General features: G+C 38.9%; 2 long non-coding RNA genes across 2 annotated transcripts in view; one reads left to right on the top strand and one right to left on the bottom strand.

The window, feature by feature from the left end:
* LOC138743026 (uncharacterized) overlaps positions 1-22,515 on the top strand; it is a 39,884-nt gene that overhangs the window by 5,136 nt on the left and 12,233 nt on the right. The window lies entirely within an intron of this gene.
* LOC138743025 (uncharacterized) lies at positions 14,958-20,731 on the bottom strand. The gene is made up of 3 exons (XR_011344603.1): positions 20,436-20,731; positions 19,667-19,735; positions 14,958-16,241 (listed from the first exon to the last, which is right to left on the bottom strand). It is a non-coding gene; the product is annotated as an uncharacterized lncRNA (long non-coding RNA).

Here is a 22,515-nt window from a genome sequence, read left to right as displayed (position 1 = left end):
TTCTAAGTTGTATAATCTCTGTAAAAAGATGGCTGTGCCAGCGTATTTTGGCTACCTGTCATCATTTAGATAGTAACTAATTTATTCCTAATTGTATGTTCAGTGCTTTGGATCAAAGTATGTTGTGTTAAATGTGCTATATAAATAAACTACTCCTATTTTTAAAATATCCTGAGCCATGTGTGAGATGCCAGAGGATTAGAGGGTGGCTCATGTTGATGTTGTTTAAAAAAGGCTCCAAACACTCAGGAAATTATAGGCCAAAAAGCCTGACATCAGTAATAGGTAAGTTCATGGAAAATGTTCTAAGAGATCAGATACATAAGTATTTAGATAGTCAGGGATAGTCAGGGATATTCAATATAGCTTTGTGCATGGTAGGTCATGTTTAACCAATTTTATGAAGTTTTTTTTAAGGAGGTTACCAAGAAAGCTGATGAAGGAAAGGCTATGGAGGTTGTCTTCATGGACCTCAGAAAGTCCTTCAGTCAGGAAGTTTCAATCACTTGATGGTAAACTGGATTGGCTTGATAGGAGAAGCCAGAGAGGGATAGTGGTGACTAGTGGTATGCCTCAGGGATCAATGCTGGGTCCATTGTTGTTTGACATCTATATCATGTTCTGGATGATAATGTGGTAAATTGAACCAGCAAGTTTGCAAATGATACAAAGATTGGAGGTGTATTGGACAGCGAGAAAGGCTTTCAAAGCTTGTAGAAGGATCTGGACCTGCAAAATGGCAGATGGAATTTAATGCATGCCATAGTGAGGAGTTGCATTTTGAAAGGACCAACCAAGGTAGGTCATACACAGTAAATGGTTGGGCATTGATGGATCTGCAAAAACAAACACATAATCCTCCTAAAGTGTTGTCACAGATTGGGTCTTAAAGAGAGCTTTTGGCCCCTTGGTCTTCCCAAATCAAGGTATTGAATATAGGAATAGGGATGTCATGGTAAGTTGGTTAAGACAATGTTCAGGTCAAATTTGGAGTATTCTGTACAGTTCTGGTCAACTAACTATTGAAAAAAATATCAATAAGATTGAAAGAATTCAGAGAATATTTACTAGGACATGGCAGAGAGTTGTGGAACTGAATTGCAGGGAAAGGTTAAACAGGTTAGGACTTTATTCCCTGCAGTGTAGAAGAATGAGGGGAGATTTGATAGCAATATAAAAAATTAGGAGGGATATAAATAGAATAAATGCAATTAGGCTTTTTTTCCCCACTGAGGTTAAGTGAGATACAAACTAGAGGACATTAGTTAAGGATGAAAGGGGAAAAGTTTAAGGGGAACATGAGGGGAGGAATTTCTTAAAATAGAGAGTAGTTTGAGTGTGAAATGAGCTGCCAGGTGAAGTGAAATAGTCAATTTTAGCACAAAAAAATATTTGAGCAGGTACATGGATGGGAGGGATATGGAAGTATACACACTGGGTGCAAGTCATAGGGACTCACCAGAAAAATAGTTTGGCACCAATTAGAAGAATCAGCAGGCCTGTTTCTATGCTCTAATGTTATGTGCTTCTATGGAGACTTCTTAATGTAAATCTGCATTTGAATGTATCCAACTTGCTTCACTTATTTTAGTGGAGACCTTGAATGAATATTTATGATGAAATGAATATCTATAATGAAATGAATACCATCGAATTGCATCCAAGTATTTTTATGTGAACTTTATTGATAAACTAAAACAATCTTCATAAATAAATTGAAGAATTCCATCAGCATGCGTCCATGTACTAGACGTGTGTGAAACTCAATGGCAATATTTTGGAGACCAGGGTGATGTATCAAAAGTAAATAGTATTGTAAAATCTTATACTACGACACATGCAACCCTTCTTCGTTTGCTAGTTTTCTGATACTAGTTAAACCTTTAAAGAAAAAATCAGTTTTTTGCCAAAGGAAAATGCTTAAGATGCACAGACATTCCTTGTAAATGCACAAAAGGGCAAGAGAAACTCAGCAGGCCCCACATCCTTAGGAGTAAAGATCTATAACCAATATTTGAGGCCAGAGCCCTTCAAAATGCAGACAGCAGGGAAAAAGCCCCTGAATAAAAAGATAGGGGAAGAAGGAAAAAAGGGATGGGGCAGAAGCACAGGCCACAATCAAAAGGCTGTAGGTGAACATGGATAGGAGGCCAGGAGAGTAAAACTGAAAATTGATCGGGGGTGGGGGTAGCTCTGTGAATGCAGAGCTGGAGGAAAAAAGGCAGAGGGATGGGGGAGAGAGTGCACTAGAGGAACGGAGACATAGGGATAAGAAAAGAGACAGATGGAGGGCGGTAATGGAAACTGGAGGTTGATGTTAATGCCATCTGGTTGGAGGGTGCCCAGATATTCTTCCTCCTGTTGTGGGTGGTCTCAGTTGTGCAGTGCATGCTGGTGGTGGAAATTGAGGGAGGATGAGGTGTTGGATGTGGAGGCTTGTGAGGTTGCAGGTGAGGTCAAGGTGAATCCTATCTTTGTTGTGCCCAGCCAGATGCACAGGAAATCGAGAATATACAGGTGAGGGATGATTGATGGTAGTGGAGGGGAGGCCACCTTTTTTGAAGAAGGAGGACATCTTGGACATTCTCGCATCATCCTGGGAGCGGAATCCGAAATTCTGTCCTCCCTCCTTCTTCAAAAAGATGACGTTATCCAAGATGTTGTCCTCCTTCAAAAAAATCTGGCTTCCCCTCCACTACCTCTGTAGACTTTCATGGTTTTCTTCCACATCTGATAAGATCTTAGCTAGTCTAAAGCCTTCCACTCTGTTCTGGTTGTTACACAGGGAACCTGTGATCCAAATTCTAATATCTCTCTTTTATATTAACCACTGGTTGAAATAAATGCATCCTCAACAGACCGTTCATGTTAATATAATATAGAGGCTCAACAAAGGGTAGATGCTGAAATCTTCAACAATTAATGAGAAGCTGGGGACACTTAGCTGGTCACGCAGCAACCACGGGCAGAAGTAGTCAATCAATATTTTGGGCTGGGATCTTTCTTCAAGATTGAAAAAGAGGCGAACAAAATTCTGACCATTCATTTCTCTCTATGGATGCAACCTGATGTACTAAGACCCTCCAGCTTCTTATTGTTTGCTCTGGATATTATTTAATCTACATCAGGGTTTCTCAAACTTTTTAGCTCACAGAACCCTTTTGGAAAGCACTTGGAAATGGCAAAACCCTAATTGTCATGTACGGTTTGTAGTACCTGGTACATTACAAAGTATAGTAAGACAGTAACTAAGCTTACCAATCTTTTGGTTTCTTTAGATCAAGGAGGTGCACATGTGGAATATCAGTGGAGTGTGGCCAGCTCCTTCGCCAGCTTCGCACTGGGGGAATTTTAATTCTTATGGTTAGGGATGATGCACAGGCCTGGTGCTGTGCTGCATCAAGGTGGGGGAGAGGTCTTCTTCTGGCAGTGGTGCCTTGTCGCTGCAGTTTCAGGGTTAGGCATGCATGTCTTCTGGCTCCTGGTGGTTCTGTTGCCATGTGGTTGGGTCGGGCTCTGTCGTCAAATCATGTGTGAGTTTACTCGGGCATATTTGATGAGGGGCCACAGTGCAGCAGACTAGTAGGTGCAGTGTTGCAGAGATGGCTTTGATCCGGGGTGGGGGGGGGGGGTGGGGGTAGAAGGGGTGGGCAGTGCAGTGCTGGGAGGGGATATAATTGGTCTTTAATGGGGTGCCTTACTTGCAGGATTGTTACTGTGTGCCTGTGTCACCTAGACTGGGGTGAGGCTTTGAACATGGACTCCTGTGCTGCACTGCTGGGCCACCAGCGCAGCACAGGAGTCTGAGCTCTGCTCAGTGAGCAGAGAGCACACTATTCCGCGGTCACTTCTTCCATGGATCCCATTTTGGGAAACCCTTTCCCATATTAATATTCACTTCATCCCTGTGAAAAGATTTGTTATTTTTGACATAAGTACATAACAACTCCCCAAATAGAAATACACATAATTTATGTGCATAAAGTTCACCTACCAACAAACAATTGTCCTCATGACTACAAATTCTATAACACATCGGTTTTACATGGCCAAAGAGTTCAATACATTTAAAATAAGGAAACAAGAAATAGAAGTAGCAGTAGACCCTCTGGCCCATCAAACCTGCTCTGCCATTTAATAAGATCATGGTGAAAATAGAATAGAGTAGGTAAGCGAAACCAGAAGAGTCTATGTTAATGCCATCCAGTTGTTGAGTGCCTAGTCACAAAATCATGTTGTTCATCCAATATGGGTGGTCTTGGCAGGAGAGTACATAAGGCCATGGGAGTAGGATGCAGAACTGAAATGGTTGACCACTGGGACATCCCTGTCAATGATGCAGAGATAGTAAAGGTGCTCAGCGAAGCACTCTCCCAGTCTGCAGCCAGTCTCTCTGATGTAGAGAAGGCCATAAAGGGATCACTAGATGCATCTACTGCTAAGCAGACACAGGATTGGTCAGTACTTGGAGGGGAGACCACCTAGGAACACCAGGTTCTGTTGGTTTTTGTGAGGGGCGCTGGACAAAAGTGGCAACTATTTGCCTGTCTTACTGTTGATAAAAGTTAAAGAATCTCATGTATGTTACATTCTAAATATAGTGATATGTGACAATAATGGAAACTTCTCCCTCCCTTCCCTTCCCCCTGTCCTCTTTCCCTCTATTCACAGAGCCATCTCTCCTCCCCCTGCTTGCTGCTGTGACCTCCCTCCCTTATCTATTACCTTCTGCCTTTGGGAGGGTCGTCCTTGCCCTGCTTCTCCTCTCCCCACCCACCATTTTGTTCAGACGCCTGCCAACATTTTTCCTTGATGAAGAGCTCAAGTCTGAAATGTTGGTTATGTATCTTTATCTTTGCTACATAAAGTACAGAGTTTGACCTGCTGAGTTTCTTTAGCATTGTGTTTTTACTTCAACCATGGTGATGCAGATTTTCATATTTTACTTCTTTCCATACTGGGGTAATTTAATCTGTACTATTGGTTTTTTTAACAAAAAAATATCTATTTGGCTCAGCAAGCAAGGATTTAGGTGCATATGTGTTTTGTATTTGTGTGTATGATGATAAACTCACAATCACATTATCCAAAGCCAGTATATCTTTTCTCAAGTAAGGAGACCAGAACTGCAGGTGCAGCCTCAACAGCGCCCTGTACAATTACAACAGAACCTCCTGCTCTCAAATGTAAGCCACCTAACTTTTTTGTGATCCATACACAAGCACTCCCAGGTATCTCTGCACAACAGCAAGCTGAATATTTTCCACAATTTAAGTAATAGTTCATTCCACTGTGTTTCTTTCCAAAGTGGATGACCTTATATTTACTGTCATTGTACTCCATCTGCCAGACTCTCACCCACTTATTCAATCTATACACAATTTGTTTTTTCAACTCAATTTCACGTCATCAGCAAACTTAGAAGCACTTGGTGTCCTTCCCCCAAATAATTTATGCATATTGTTAACAGTTGTGGGCCCAGCACCAATCCCTGCAGCACACTGCTAACCACTAATGTGACCCAAACATCAAACTGCCAAACCACAGATAATGATTGATTTTAGCCTCTGAAGGAAAGAATGGTTTTCATTATTTGATCATGATTCAATGTTTGTTGAGGGCCACAGTACTTCCTGACTCTCATGAGGCAGAAGGTAGTTGGGAATATGGGACATTGTGTTTAAGGACCAGTGGTTTTGAGGGAGGGCTTTGTTTACAATCTCTTTGGCCCTTAAGGAGCCGCTCATATTGCCAGTGGACGGAGATGCAAGTCCAATATCTAAATTACCACCCTGTGGAAAGAGAAACTGAATTAACAGTGCTTGCATGAAAAGTTATTGATCTAAACCATTCACTGTGAAGTTTTCACTTCATTAACATTGCCTGCCCTGGTTAATATTTCCTGCATTTTCTGTTTTTATATCAGGTTTTCTGCATCAATAGTAAAACTACAGAGTGAAGACAGTGTCACCACCCAGTTGTCAGTGTTAAAGTTCAACCATTGACTTGGCATTCTAATATCTAAATGAATTCACATTCTTCCTTTATATCCACTCTAAAGAGCAGATACAATGAAATTCAGCATGCATTTTTCACTTTCCAGCCACTTAACTAAGAAAGAACTCATCATTGCTACTAACTCCAAATCAAGGGAAACAAATATAGAATGTGAAGTAGAATATGTGATTTCTTTTTCTACAAAATGGATTAATACGAAATACCAGTACATTTCAAATAGAGGAATAAAAATATCCTCACATCACCTTGTTAAGGGGAGCTTTACAAAATCAGTAACACTATATTTACGCTACTTCCATTAAATATTAGTTTCTCCACATCAAATAAAACACAATCTTCACTGAGGTTATAATTATATACACATTACACAACAAATAAAATTTCATTTAAACTATAAAATTAACCCTCTTGCAAGTTAAACCATGCAGAAAAAATTTTGTACAAGTCTTATTAGCTTTGTAGATAATTGCAGATAGCACAAATGAGAAGTCACTTGGGGAAATGTACAATTTCATAACAAACTTCTCTCGAGACTCTGAAATAACTGTTAACATTATTACTTGCCTTTCAGAAAATTTTAACTCCCTATAATGAACAAAATCAAAACAAGAACTGTTATGACATACATTTACTGACATAAATTTAAGAGTAAATTCAGAATTTAAATTTTTTTAAAAAAACAGATTACTGCCAGTTAGTACAGAATTAGTAGATAATGTAAGTGACTGGCATTGCAAGTTCCTGTGATATTGAATGAGATCCAGGTTATGAAGGGCTGTTTCAAAATGAGTGGTTTCCATTTCAACAGAGTTGAAACAATGCACTTGTAGGATATTTAGCTGGGGCAGAGAGGGAAGTTGAAGCAAACTTGGCAGAATGGGTAGGTGGCAGGGAATAAACATTTGAGAAGAGAGACTGGAGGCCTAGATAACTGAATGATACAAATAGCATTAAAGAATAAGTCAGGAACAAGAAAGATCAACGAACAATCTAATTTGCATTTGCAGCATATGTGCAAATGATGTGATATGGTATATAAGACATTAACAGTCACCACATAAATGAACAATAATAGAAACGATCAAAGAAGGGGATGGAAAACAAGTTAAAATTCCTGGGTAGAAGAAAACAAAACAAAAATTGTAGTAAAGACTAAGTGGTTGTACCTTGGACATAGATGTTGTAGCTGAGAGATGAACTTTAGAGACTAAAAATTCTTCATTGATATTCACAATGGATTAGACATTTTGCAACAATGAATCCAGCCCCCAATCAGTAAACAGGTTCAGGAACTTTTTCTATAATTCAATAGCTTCCACAAGTGGTGATGAGCATTCTGTATATTCAACACCCACAGAGGTTGCTAGATTTGTATGGTTATGTGATATAGAATGCAGCAGGGATTTAGAAATTACTTGTTGAAAATTCATTTGTGTATTTTGTATTTGTGGCACAGATTAAATAAATTGAAACACATCTTGACAAGGAAATGCATCTCTGACTCAACTGTGATCCAACTCTGATCCCAATGGGATACATCGCTGTGACTGTCAGAAGTAAGAGTGGAAATCATGGACATCTCAGGACCATTACTGAAACAGGAGAGAGCTGGGATTGTTGGGAGCTAGCTGGAAGTGAGTCCTTTAAAAAGCAAGTCAAGTGTTAAACAGAATGGTGATCAGTGAGAGGAGTCATTAAGATAAGGGGTAGTGACAAATAAAAAGAGGGGTAGCTTAAGCCGAGTGGTCAGTGAACAGCAGCCCAGTATAGGCTTTGGCTTGATAGGTTTTGGTAGGCTGAGGACAAGCTTGATTCCAATACGATAAGATCTTTGAATTTAAACTAGGAAGAGTTAATGGAGACAGCAGCTAGGGCAGTCAAAAGCTCCGATTGCAGGATGTGTGAAATCTAGGACAGTACAATTGTCCCTGATGACTACTCCTGCAAGAGATGCATCCAGCTGCAGCTCCTGGAAGACCGTGTTAAGTAAATGGAGCTGGAGTAGGATGAACTCAGAATTATTTGGAAGGCAGAGGCGGTGACAGAGAGGAGCTTCAGGGAGACAGCCACCCCTAAAGGTCAGGAGACAGGTAACTGGGTGACTGTTAGGGGAGGGAAGGGGAAGAAGCAGAGACTGCAGAGCACCCCTGTGGCCATTCCCCTCAATGATGAGTAGACTGGTTTTTTTGGGGGGGGGAATTATCTACCAGGGACAAGTCATAGAGGTCACGTCTCTGGTGCAGAGGCTGCCCCCCTTGGCTCAGAAGGGAAGGGGAGAGGAGAGCTATGGTAATTGGGGATTCATTGGTTAGGAGAGCAGATAGGAAGTTTGGTGAATGAGACTGAGGCTCCCAGATGGTATATTGTCTCCCAAGTGCCAAGGTTGGGGATGTCTCTGATTGAGTTCATAGCATTCAAGAGGGGGAGGGTAAGCAGCCAGATGTCATAGTCCATGTGGGGACCAATGACATAGAGAGAAGTAGGGATGAGTCCTGAAGAGAGAATATAGGGAGTTAGGAAAGTTAAAAAGCATGATTTCTACCTATGTCATGCACCAGAGAGGGTAGAAACAGGAAGGTGTGGCAGAGGAATGCATGGCTGAAGAGTTGGTGCAAGGGTTCAGATTACTGAATCATTGGAATCTCTTCTGGGGAGGGTCTGACCTGTACAAAAAGGACAGGCTGCAGCTGAACTGGAAAGGAACCAATATCCTGGCAGGCAGGTTTGTTAGAATTGTTGGGGAGGGTTTAAACTAGTTCGGCAGGGGTGGGAATGATATGTGATGCAAAGATTAGGGTAGAAGAGCAAAAGCATGATGCTCTGTGTTCTGATTTGGTAAGGAAGGACAGGCAGGGGAAAGATTTAAATGTAGCCAGTTAGAGGGATTGAAAAGTGTCTATTTCAATGCTAGGGATAATAGGAATAAAAGGGATGAACTTGGAGCAGGAATCAGTACATGGAACTACGATGTGGCCATTACTAAAACTTGACTGGAGGAAGAGCAGGATTGGCTGATGCAGGCACCTGGTTTAGGTGTTTTAAAAGGAATAGGATGAGAGGTAGAATGGGGGGGGGGGGTAAGGGGAGTAGCATTACTGATCAGGAATAGTATTACAGCTATAGAAAGGGAGGACGCTGCAGAGGGAGTGTCCACTGAGTCCGTGTGAGTGGCTGTCACTGTGCTGGGAATAGTCTATAGGCCCCCCCAAATAGCCCTCGGGACACCAAGGAGCAGATAAGCAGGCAGATTTTGGAATGGAGTAGCAAATGCAGGGTTGTAGTTATGGGTGATTTCAACTTTCTTATATTGACTGGCACTTCCTGCAAGAGGGATAAATGGGGCTGAATTTGTCAGATGTGTTCAAGAAGTATTTCTGACACAATATATGGACTGGCCAATGAGGAGAGTCCATTCTGGATCTAGTTCTGGGTAATGAACGTGGGGGAGCATTGTGTGAGAGTGACCACAACTCCCTTGGCTTCAGCAAAGCTATGGAAAAGGATAAAAACAGACAAAATGGGAAAGTGCTTAACTGGAAAAGGGTAATTATGAAGGGATGAGGCAGGAACTAATGAGAGTAAATTGAAACAGATGTTTAAGGGTGAAAGCACAGAAGTAATGTGGAGGAAGTTTAGGGACCACGTTCTGGGTTCAGGATAGGTTTGTCCCACTGGGACAAGGAAAAGATGGTAGGAAAAGGGAATTGTGGCTGACAAAACAGGTGACACAACTAGTCAAGGAAGAAGGAAATGTATGTTAGATATAGGAAGCAGGGAACTGGAAGTGCTCATGAGAAATATATGGTTGCCAGGAACGAGCTTAAGAAAAGACTTGGGAGAGCTCAAAGGGGGGCATGAGAAAGCCTTGGCATGTAAGATTAAGGAGAACCCCAATGCATTCTATGCGTATGTGAAGAACAGATGGATGACAAGAATGAGGTTGGGGCCACTAAAAGATAAAGGAGGCAGCATGTGCTGGGGGGGGGGGGGGGGGGGTGGTCCCTAAATGAATTCTGTGCTCAGTATTCACAAGAGAAAAGGACCTTGGTCAGGGTAAGGTCAAAATGCAACAAGCCTGTGTGACGGACAATGTGGAGATTAAAGAAGAGAAAGTGTCAGATCTCCTTAAAAACATCAAAATTGATGTCCCCAGAGCCAGAAGCAAGATACCCCAGGTTGCTGTGAGAAGTGAGAGAAGAGATAGCTGGGGCAGCAGCTATGATCTTTGAATCCTCTTTGGCCGCGGGGGAGTTGCTGGAAGATTGGAGAATGGCAAATGTAGTCCCCATGTTTAAAAAAAGTAATAGGTATAATATTGGGAATTATAGACCAGTGAGTCTTACGTCAGTGGTGTGCAAACCATTGGAGAGGATTCTTAAGGATAGAATCTATGAGCATTTGGGTAAGTACAGGCTACTCAAGGATGGTCACCATGGCCTTGTGAAGGGAAGGTTATGCCTCATGAGTCTAATTGAGTTTTTTTGTGGAGCTAATTAATTGATGAGGGTAAGATGGTAGATGAGCTCTACATGGATTTTAGCAAGGCATTTGACAAGGTCCCCCATAAGAGACTCATCCAGAAAGTCATGAGGTATGGGATCAATGGAACTTTGGCTACATGGATAAAAAAAAATTGGCTTGCAGGAAAAAAGCAGAGAATAGTAGTGGAAGGAAAGTATTCTGCCTGGAGGACAGTGACTCGTGGTGTGTCACAAGGATCCGTTCTGGGACTCCTGCACTTTGTGATTTTTATAAGTGACCTGGATGCAGAGGCCAAAGGATAGGTCAGTAAGTTTGCAGATGACACAAAGGTTGAGGAGTTGTGAATGGAGCTGAAGGTTGTTGAAAATTAGAAGAGGATATAGACACAGTGCAGAGTTGGGAAGAAAAGTGGCAGTTGGGATGCAATCCAGATAAGTATGAGATAATACACTTTGGAAGGACAAACCAGAAGGCTTAGTACAGGGTTTATGGTCAGTTACTTAAGTGTGGATGAACAGAGGACTATACATCCCTCAGGGTCACTGCATAGGTTGAGAGGATTGTTTAAAAGGCCGATGGGATACTGGGCTTCATTAATAGAGGGATTGAGTTCAGAAGTAGAGGTCATGTTGCAACTCTACAAATCTCTAGTAAGACCACACATAGAGTATTGTGTTCAGTTCTGGTCAGCTCATTATAGGAAAGATGGGGAAGTTATGGAAAGGGTGCAGATGAGATTAACATGATGTTGCTTGGATCGGAAAGCAAGCCTCATGAGGCAAAGTTAGCAGAGCAGGGACTTTTTTTTTTGAAGTGTAGAAGGATGAGAGGAGACTTGATAGAGATCTACAAAATTATGAGAGGCATAGATAGGGTGGGCAGCCAGCGCCTATTTCCCAGAGGAGGATCAGCAAGACCAGAGGACATATGTACAAAGTTAAAGGAGGAATGTTTAGGGGAGATATCACAGTTAAGTTTTTTTTTTAATATACACAGAGTTGTGGGTGCCTGGAATGCCTTGTCAGGGATCGTGAAGGAGGCTGAAACATTAGGGGAATTTAAGAGACTCTGAAACACGTGGATAAAAGAAAGATAGAGGGATACAGGGTTGGGTGGGACTCATACTTTTGTTTTTAAAGGAATATATGGTTCACACAACCTCAAGGACCGAAAGGCTTGTATTGTGCTGTAGTGTTATATGTTCTGTGCACTATGAAACCCTGGCCATAATTGATATTGGAATGATACCATGACTGGAATATTGCAAACATCATTGTACGTTAAACATAAGGAAAAAGAAATATACTGTCAGACTATTCAAGGTGAAATTACAACACATGATAGAATAAATTAACCTGTAATTACCAAGTGCTAATCAATGAAAGTCATAAATTTGTCAAAGGCACATCATATTTGACCAACATCTTTGTTATTTTTAAAAAATAACAGTAGATTCATGAAGCTACTGTTGATGTTTTGCAAATGGGCATTCTAAGGTATTTGAAAAACAGAAGTCTGCAGATGCTGTGATTGTTGTAAAAACACAGAAATAATGTAAGAACTCAGCAGATCTCGTAGTGTCCTTCAGAGGTAAAGATGTATTATTGACATTTTGGCCCTGAGCCCTTCCTCAAGGTATGAGTAAAAAGTAGGTAGGCACCTGCATTAAAAGAAAGAGCAGGGGAGGAGTACCAACCAACAGACAAAAGATATTATTTGTATTGGGATAGGAGGACAGGAGAGAGAAAAGGTAAAAATTGATTGGGGGAGGGAGGCCTTTGGCTCTGTGAATGCAGAGCTGAAGGGAAATGAGACATAGGGACAGAGGGTCTTGCAGCAACTAGAGAAGTCAGTTAATGCCATCGAGTTGGAAGGTGCCCAAATGGAAGATGAGGTGCTGTTCCTTCAATTTGCAGTTGGTCTCAGTCCAACTATGCATGAGACCCTAGACAGACATGTCACCAAGGGAATGGACAGTGAATTGAAATAAGTGGCCACTGGGGGATCTCAACTATTGCATGGGACAGAACCAAGGTGCTCAATGAAGCAACCACCCTGAATAGTCCTTTTAAGTCAAGCAAGACTTCCTTAGTGTGTTGGGTCCAGGAACGGTCCTCCAAGATAGTGGCCTCCAGGAATTTAAATTTGATCACTCTCTCTACCTCTGATCCCACAATGATCACTGGATTGTGCATCTCTCATTTTCTCTTCCTAAAGTCTACAATCAGCTCCTTGGTTTTGGTGACATTAAGTGAGAGATTGTGGTTCGTACGCTATTCAGCCAAGTTTTCAATCTCCCTCCTGTATGTTGACTCATTACTTCTTTAAATTCAAATCACTACTGTGGTATCATCAGCCAATCTGTAAATGTCCTTTGTCGTAGTGAGCTACGCAGTCGTAGGTGTAAAGTGATTAGTGCAGGGGGCTAACTATGCAGTTCTGTGGTGCTCCAGTGCTTATGGAGCAGATATTTTTGCCAATCCACACTGATTTGGGTCTAGAGGTGAGGAAATCCAGGATCCAATTACACAGGTGTAATGTCCAGGTCTTGGAGTTTGTTGATCAGTTTTCAGGGGATAATGATGACGATACTGTATTAAGAATAGTAGATAGTAAAGAAAAATGGTCGCAGAACACTTGCAAGCATGCACCATTGTGCAAGAAAGATGTCAAGACAGATGGCAAAAAAAATCTTAAAAGATACCAGTGGCAAGGAACCTCAGATAAAGGGAGCTGCAGATGTTGGGTGATCCTTGAGCACAGGAAGTTAACAAGGCAACCAACGGGTTTCAAAATCAAATCAAAAAGAATTATTATAATATAAGGGTTCATAAGGGTCATTGACATGAAGATACCTACAGTTTTGGAGGATGCACAAGAGACTGCAGATGCTTGAATCTAGAGCTAAAATCAAGAATTCTTTTTCTTTTAATTATGTTGTGAATTATTGTAATCAGGAATACATTACCTAAAAGGCTAGTTTGGAGCATATCCAATAAGAAATTTCAAGAGGAAATTAGACACTTGAAGGGTAAAAGGTCACAGGGCTTTGGGGACTGGACTAAGCAGATATACCAATTGAATAGCTCTTTTAAAGAAGGACAAGTAAGCCTCCATTTCATGATTCTATGATTCATTGTACATTATCAAGTGATTCTATACCTGAAGGATCCTCATTTATAATGTGATACTCTTAATCTCTCTGGGGAGGCAGTAGAGGGGTATTAGGTCATGCAGTGGGGAGAAATTATACTTTATAAGAGTCATTCTCAACTTTTTTTGATGAGAGCTCCCTTAGGACTCTGCTCAATGTTTATGGGCCCCCTTCCCTGTGAAGCAGTCAAGTTTTGGTTTCTTCCATACCTCTACCAACTACACAAAACACTATTTATGATATGTAAGGTGAAAAGAAAACAAGGCTTTAACTTCAATGTGCTGTGGCTCCCAATGAGAATAGCAACTTTAGGTTATAACACTTTAATTACTTCCTAAATGGAAGTTACTGCAGTCAGAAAACCAATAGCTACATTCTTTGAATAGTCGGCAAAAGGAGAAGGTTTCATGTCGCAACTACTTACTAGCCATTTCCCCAACCTTTCCCCACAGATAGTCAAACTGTTGAAGGCATACTTAATCTGTCACTGTGTATATCAGGGCCTAACACCTTTTTCTGCTGAGGTAAATACTGCACCATGATTAATTAGCCATGAGATTATGTGGGATGTTGGTAATTATATCACACTATACTCATAGAGACTCCTTCATCCATGTGGCAGTTCTGTGTTGTGTTCCTGTTCAATTGAATGTAAAAGTCAGAAGGGCAATAAGTGGGCAGAGAAAATAATGCAACTCAATCTCTGATTCATCTGTGATCACATTTAGTTATTTTTTTTTGGTAGGCACAGGAGCAGAGCATTCATTTTTAGACTTGTGCAATAAAATCAAATCTCACAAATCTTCAAACAAGCTTTAGTTTGAAATAACTCAGTATGCATTAAATTGATTTATATTGGAAAAACTCTGAGGGCAGAATACTAAATGTATCACTAAATATTCTGTCCATATATTAAAGTCCAGAATAAACATCCAGAGTTTTTCCAGAAAACAGAATATCCAGATGCAGTAAATGTCAGCAGGAGGAGCTGTTTTTTTTATTAAAAAAAAGGCATAAATAACTCTGCATCCCATTCCATTCCCTCAATATTAAAAGATCTGGCAATTCATTTTATGTAAGCTAGCAAATGTACAAATACATCAGATTTTAGATTACCAAAAACATCTGAATGTGTTCAATTTATGTGGTGCCATGCAACGTTATTATATTCTAAAACATGCATCTCTCTGCTTATACTTCATTAATTTTGAATATGACCATGAATTAAGTGCTTCAAATTTCATTTAATAGGCAAAAGGAAAAAGACTTCAAAAGACACAATCATTTTAATGATTACTTCACATTTAAGAAAGATCTGCTACCATTCCCCCAGTAAATTAGATTAAAAACAATTGCATTAATGGATGCCCCACTCAGAAATGGTAATGGTGGAACAGGAAACAATGCATCCTTGAAAAATTGCCAGTACGATGACCGTTAAATGCAACATTGATAATAGTTCTGAGCTCTCCTTAGCAGTGTGAAATGGGAAAATTAAATTTTATGTACCGCAAAATTCATGGAATTCTGCTCAGAAGTATTCTAACACATGATTTACTTGCATTTCCTTAGAGGCTTTTCAGAGTGGAGGAATTATTGTGTTCAGTTACCCTTCATCATTTTACTCATATTAAGATTTTTCCATTCTTACTGGGTCAGTGATTTATTGTTAATGAAGCATAGGTTCGCAGAACATTAAAGTCACCATCTAATTTTCAGGCGAAGATTAATCTACATCAGCAATAGTTTGAATAGATTGATAAAGGGCATCAACAAGATATAGGTAAATAGGATTATGATCATTGGATGCTGTTGCCCCAAATAGCCATGACAAAACCTCGAGGTATATCATTTTTTTTCTATCATGTATATCACTACTGAATTAATTTATTTAAAATTTATTCCAAGCAGTATTTCATTTTCTTTCTCTAAATGTCATTTACTTTAGAAAACAACCATTCAATTATCAAATATTTAATATTTCAAATGAAGAAACAATAAAGACTGGAATTACAGAATAAAAGCACGAGGGAACAGAAAAACTTCATGTGGACCACTGCAGCTCTACCCAATCATTCTCTGCCTCTCCTTGCAATGTTATCCCTGCCATTTTACAGTTTCCAAGTAATCTTTGAATCCATTTCCATTCCACCAGCCTTTTGGGAATATTTTCCAGTTTATCCCAACTTGCCATGTTACATTTTCCTTATGAAATACCCACTTCTTCCACCAAATTTCTTTAAAATCTTGCCCATTGATTGTGGGGAATAATTTCTTCATGTTTATTCTATCAAAAGATGAAGAATTTTGAACACCTCAATCTGATCCCCTTTCGCTTCTCTGCTCTAAGGGGATTAAAAATATCTCAGGACATTATAAGGTATTCATTAATATCCAGCATTCAACATGAAAACTTACCAAATTATATTTTAAACCCAGCAAAAATGAAATTGCTTTTAGGCTTGAATAAAAGCAAAACCAGAAATATCACAGCATAAGCAAAGAATAAAATTCACTTGTATTTAATTGTTCACAAAATGAAGATGTCACTGGCAAGGTCAGCATTTATTGTCTTTCCTCACTGTCTCTGAAATAAAGAGGTTGTTAGGCATTAGTACATTAGTTGAAGGAGTGCCAAGTATAAATTACAGAAAAAAAAGATTGAAATAACTTCTATTTCTGAAAGGCTGCATTGATACCTACACACAGATTCATGATCTAAATGGGAACTGCAAATGTGTGAAAATTCTGAAACCTATGTTTCAGTGGAAAGCATTGGTTTCCAAACTGATGTTGAATTATATTTATTATAAAAAATGAATACAGTTTGCAGATTGTAAAAGAATCACTATACCTAATCAAAGAAAAAGGCAAAAAAAAAAATCCACCTTATATTAAAATTCAGTTGTTCTCTCTGCATAGCTTTAGTCATGAGAGAAGATGAAAAGCTCTTTCAGTGCAATGACAGGAGAAAAGTATGTCTCCCACTCAGTGCCAACTCATCAGTACCTCACAACCATATCAAAGATAAAATCTCAGCACAAAAACAAATTGTAATTAAGGCTGTAATCCCTTCTCACTTCCAGGGTTTAAAGCGTATTATTAAATTGTCAGTGAAATATGGCTATCATTTTTCCCAAAAAAAGGATAGATACAATGCTGTGAAATATTGGAATAACATTTCATTCTTAATGTGGTGGTCACTTTTTTCCTTATTGATTCCCTTTGCCTTAAAGTACCTTTCCCAAAAATTATTTACTCCAGCAGCAATTAATAACCACGAAGTTGGGAAATCCTCATTTTGATTCAGTCCAAGCTCTCTTGAAGAGCTTTCAAAATGAATGGAGGGGCAGATATAAGTAGGTAAAAAGCCTAGTAAGCACAGCATGCTGCTTTCCAGGACCTTGTTCAGGATCAGAACTGACTGACATTGCTAGAAAGTTCAAGACAGAAGCAAAGACTATGAAGCTTTGATTCAAGGTCTTCTTTTCCTGCAGTCATTCAAGCCAAGAGCTTCAAGTTTCCAATTATGCTGCTGTCAACTAAATGACAAAATGGGAGCAACAAGTGAACCAACAATAATTCGTGTGACAACAAACCAAATATATTTTGTTTTTATTTCTCTTCAGCTGTGGTTGGAGATTGTTGAAAATCCCAGCCTAAACCTACTTCTTTCATGACCCTACATCTGAATGATTAATTGTTCTACTCTAATAGAAGCCTTTTTCATAGATGCTGAACTAATAACCAATACAAGAGAAGAAAATGAAAATGGAATCATTGTACTGCATGAACTGATCTTCTGCAGCTTTATTTAATATGCAATATCAATAGATTTATTGACTTAACTTTGCCTTGTACTAAATCAGACTGTACCTCACTTGGAAATGATCAATACAGAAACTAAGGATAAAAATGAAAAGATTCTGTTCTTTAGATTAAAATATCTGATATTTTGCTTAAATAAACAGATTAACGGAAACATTAGCTAAAAGGATTATTCAAATGAATGCACCCTCGACCTCAATATGCAGAATGCTACTAGAAGCCCTAATTAATAAATTAACGTCAATCTGTTCTTTGTACAGTGAATATAAACTATAGAAAGATGAGGACAGAAAATCTTCCTCTGAACCTATTTTTTTTCCCCATGACCTTGCAGCCACATGATTAATTTGAGGCCTAGTACCCACGTAGGATGCAGGTTGCTGTCAACTGTGGTCAAAAGACATATACCAGGCTGCAGGCTACTGGAGAATGGCTGAAGGAGTACCAGATATTGAAACTGGTATGAATGAGGGTGCTGGAGACTTTTTGATCATGTCAGAAGTGTGCATCTGGAACTCGAGTTGCTGATGTTTTGGACTGAAAGCTTTGTGGTGGAAGAGGCTGGGGGAGTGCTGGATGCAAAGCCATGGATACTTAGTGACCCTGGATGGACTTTCGTATGCTTCTCTTTCTCTGGCTGTAAGGAGTGCTGAGCAATATTTGTTGATAGCGAATCTTAGTCTACCTTACAGTAGACTAAAATAAATTTTGTGTCATATTACATTTTCTGTTTTATTACATGACAATAAAATAATCTTGAATTATTCTACTCAATAGAAGGTTTTCTCGTGAAGGAGGCGAGATGAGATAGAAAATATTTAAAATTTTGAAAATTATTTAAATTTTAGTTAGGATGTTTAAGATGAGTGATACTTAAGGTAATAAAATAAAGATCATAAAATTTTACTGAAGTCTAAGGGTTCTGTTTGTTGGGGAAGGTATCAATGACTAGTTTGATGTTTGGACCTCTGTGAAAACTTAAGTTTGCAATTGAGAACAAAGGACGTGAGCTTTTCAAAATATGCAATACCTTATTCTCCTTTTGAAGGCCACTTAGGCAGATGCATTGAAGGGAGGGGTGACTTTGGAACCTGGTAGCCATACTATTGTGGGGGGGGGGGGGGGGGGAATAATTGGGAACCTGATTTTGCAATTTTAAGTACCCATAAGGCCAGTAATTTAGAGGGAAGATTTCACTGAAGGAATCCAAGGGTTTGTTGTAAATCATGAAATGAAGACATTTTACAGATTTGGGATGGTATTAAGATTAGATTGATATGTTTAGGGTGGTGGATGGCAAAGTCATTCTCTTACCTGGCAACTGCCTTGGTCTGACATAGCTCTGGGATGACTAAATTGACTCAAAAGTGCCCTCCTTAGATAGTGCAAGAGCAATATAGTACAAGATCTCTTGTCCTGCTTGAAAAGACAAGGGATTCTATTATTTCAGGAACCCCATCTTGAGTATTGATTAGGACGCTTAGAAGTGCTTGGTCAACTTTTCAGAAACATGATAATTTCTGGGACTAAAATCTGGAGCTTTCAGTTTTATATTGGCTGTCTTCATACATGAAAATACAAAATGAAGATTTACATTGTCACTTTGAGCACATGTACCAGTTGCAAGGTATTTTATGGAATTTGTAATTCAATGAGCTTCACATAACATCCTGAAATGAATATATGAGCTTGTACAGATTGCAGCAATATATTTAAAAGTGTTCTCCTTATTTTCTTCAGAAATAAATAAGTTCCTAATAGGAAATATTAGTGATACATTAGCACTGGGAATTATAAATGTTATGTAAGAAAGCAAATCAATACCATAAGCTAAATCTTAACAACTACTTTAGCTGATTGTGGACAACCTATAAATTACATAAAAGTGGAAATGAAACCAATTCTCTATTAAGTTAAAAAAAATAAGCATCGTTATATTAGGTTTTACTTTTTTTAAGATTACTACACTAAACTGTTAATTTCATTCCAGTATTATGTTATCTTCACTCTGCCCTTCTTTTACATTCAAAAACATCAATTTGATTATGGTCTGAATACAATTAAAACTGATTAAAGTTAATTTACTCTTATTTTCTGTAACATGGAATTTGAAGCATAAAATTATGTAGCAATCATAAAACATGCATCTGTTGTGGTATCATTAATTGCATCAAAGAACATTACCGCCATCTAGAGACTGAGGGTTGTCTTCTGGATATTGATCTCTAGTCACAAGTATGCATTTTAGGATTTCTGAAATTCCAAATTTAATAAAACAACAATCAGGTGGATTAGTAGGAGAGAAAAATGTATCAATAAAGTTCTGATTTTTTTCCCCCCCGTTTTCTTCTTTAATATTTATTACATTTCTAGCTGTAATTCCAATGATGCATTTCATCTAAGTACAAAACACAATACTGGAGAAACTCAGCAGGTCAAACAGTGTCCTTTATAGAGCAAAGATAAATATATATAACCAACGTTTCAGGCTTGAGCCCTTCATCAATTCATTTTATCTAATTTAGTATTATTCGATAGATTTATTTTCATTGTACTGAATTATTTAAAAAAAAGTCTTAATTGTGTCTTGTTGAAACATCTGAAAGTCGCTGAATAGAGGCTATCTTGAGTACCAATCGGGGATTCAGTGTTTTTTTTACATTATTAAGTACACTGGCTTCACCCACCATCAAGGTCACTAGTCATTGGTGGCATTGTCCTTGCTATGCAATGTATCTGAAGCACAGCTAGTTTAGCATTTGTCCTCAAGTTAGTCAATCATTAATTTTGAATTTTCTGATGCACATCAAGTTCTAGGCTTAGATTAGGTCTGCGAATGGGAACGTGATTAGTAGAGTTTTTTAAATGTCCCTATTTTATCAGCCTCTACTACCATCCCTGGCAATGCATTCCAAATACCCACCATTCTCTGTTTAAAAAAAAACAAACTTACCTCTGACTTTTCTCCTGAACTTTCCTCCACTAGCCTTAAACAGACACCATCTGATTCTGGCTGTCCACTTTATGCCACTCCATTTTGTACACTGCATGTTTGCCAGAGACTTTAGTGCCAAAGAGGTTCCATGACAGGAGGATGCATTAAACAACAAGCTCCTTTCCAATTCACATCAGCAACCCTTGCAGTCATATAACAGCTAGTACAACTCGTTTAATAATGAAAATGCAGACTTCTCAGCTACTGTTGATTCGTCACAGTGAATTTTGCATGTCTGGATCCATAGCGACAGAAGTATGCATACCATCATACAGTATCTAAAGGCAACCTGCAGTGCCTGAGCAATCTGCTCTCCTGGAGTAATCCTTCCATCCTTTTTCCAACAGTGTTTGATAAAAATCAGTTCTGAGGAAACAATTTGGTTCTTTTCTGAGGTGTTTTAAAATCAGAACATTATAAAAGATCATTGTGTAAAACAGATAGTGTACTTTGTGTGCCTGCCTTCCCAACACAGGAAGGGTTTACTCAAATAAAAACAGAAAATGCTTGAAGCATTCATCAGGTTAAGTAGCATATGCATGAAATGTCTTTGACCTCATATATTAATTCAGTTTCTCTTTCCAGAAATGTTGCTTGATCTGCTGAGGGTTTCCTCCAGTTTAATTCAAATTTCCAGCATTTAAGTTTTTTTTAAATGTTGATTCATAACGTACTGAATTGAGAGCAGTGTCACATTCAGCTCAGTCCCATTAACATACCACTTGAATTGGGCAATACATATTTTCACATATTAAAAATATACTGATAAAAATTAAAGCATCGCAGGGTGAATCACTGACTACTCAAGAATTAGTAATATTGTTAGAGATAAGTTGGATTTCAACTCATTTCAAGTGATTTTTTTTCCCATCAAGTAGGAATTTAGAGTTTATTGAGCCCACGTTCAAATAGATCCCTTTAAAACAGCAGAATAAATGCATATCAATTTGCATCTAGCATTTGAAAATTATTGTGGAATTTCTACCAATGGGCAACACAAAAAGAAATCAAATGGATTAATTGAATACACACATACAAACTGAGCATTTTATCTGCTAAATCCAGCTATGTAGTGCTCCTCCTTTATTGGTATGTGGTGCATGAAATATATGACTTACAGAGGTCACTGTTCATGAAAGATGGAATTGCTTGTGCATATAAACAGTCGGCAAGTTATGTGAAGCACCAACACTAGACAGAACAAAAAACAGCTAAAGTAAATCAAAAAGCTGCAGAAGATGGAATTGAAACAGTCAGAAGGTCAGACTGTATCTGTGATTGGGAAACAGTTATCTTTTCAGGTTGGAGATAGAGTATCAGAACTGTTTTTAATGTAGCTAAAGCAATATTTTCCACATGCAAGGGTTAATAGCATTTTTGATAGCTTTTATTAACAGAAGACATCTCTTCCACCCTTGCTATTAACGGGAAGCAATTGCTGACCAACTTGCAGGGAGCTGGTTGAGCTAACGTATTATTTGATATTCTTCTCTACCTCCCAGTGTAATACTGGAGAGTTCCAGCAAGACTGGGTCCTTTGAGTGACTGAACATTGAATCAATCAATAGAGAACAATGATTGCTTTTATTTGGTAATGCAGATATATTTTAATAACTGATAGTCATTTGTTCAAGTCATCTTCAGCATCTAACCCAGAAAGATTCATCCACGTAGACTGATGGAGTACTGCAAATCTCTGACAGCACAGTTAACAGCTGTTTTCCAAGCCATGACGGGAGCAGTCTGAGCAGATATTCATTGCAGTACAGTGCTCAGAAATTGAGTGCTTTCAACTATGCTGCGAAGAAAGATGAAACTTTTGCTATGAGACCAGAAGGAAATGTAACTGGTCATCATTTTCATGCAGAAGAGAATGCAAAACTCTGCAGAATCTTGGTGTTAGACCACCCTGAACTAAAAGCATGTTTCAAGCAGGTCTTCCATTACAGCAAATATTTCATTATCCATATTTGTCTGCTTTGTTCTGTAGACTGTACCATTCAAGCAAATGGAAACTGAATCAGTGTGTGATAGGTGC

The sequence above is a fragment of the Narcine bancroftii genome, chromosome 9 (assembly GCF_036971445.1).
Source record: "Narcine bancroftii isolate sNarBan1 chromosome 9, sNarBan1.hap1, whole genome shotgun sequence".
Classification (NCBI taxonomy): domain Eukaryota; kingdom Metazoa; phylum Chordata; class Chondrichthyes; order Torpediniformes; family Narcinidae; genus Narcine; species Narcine bancroftii.
Note: the sequence above shows the minus strand (reverse complement) of the source record. Positions and strands in the feature narration are given on the sequence as shown.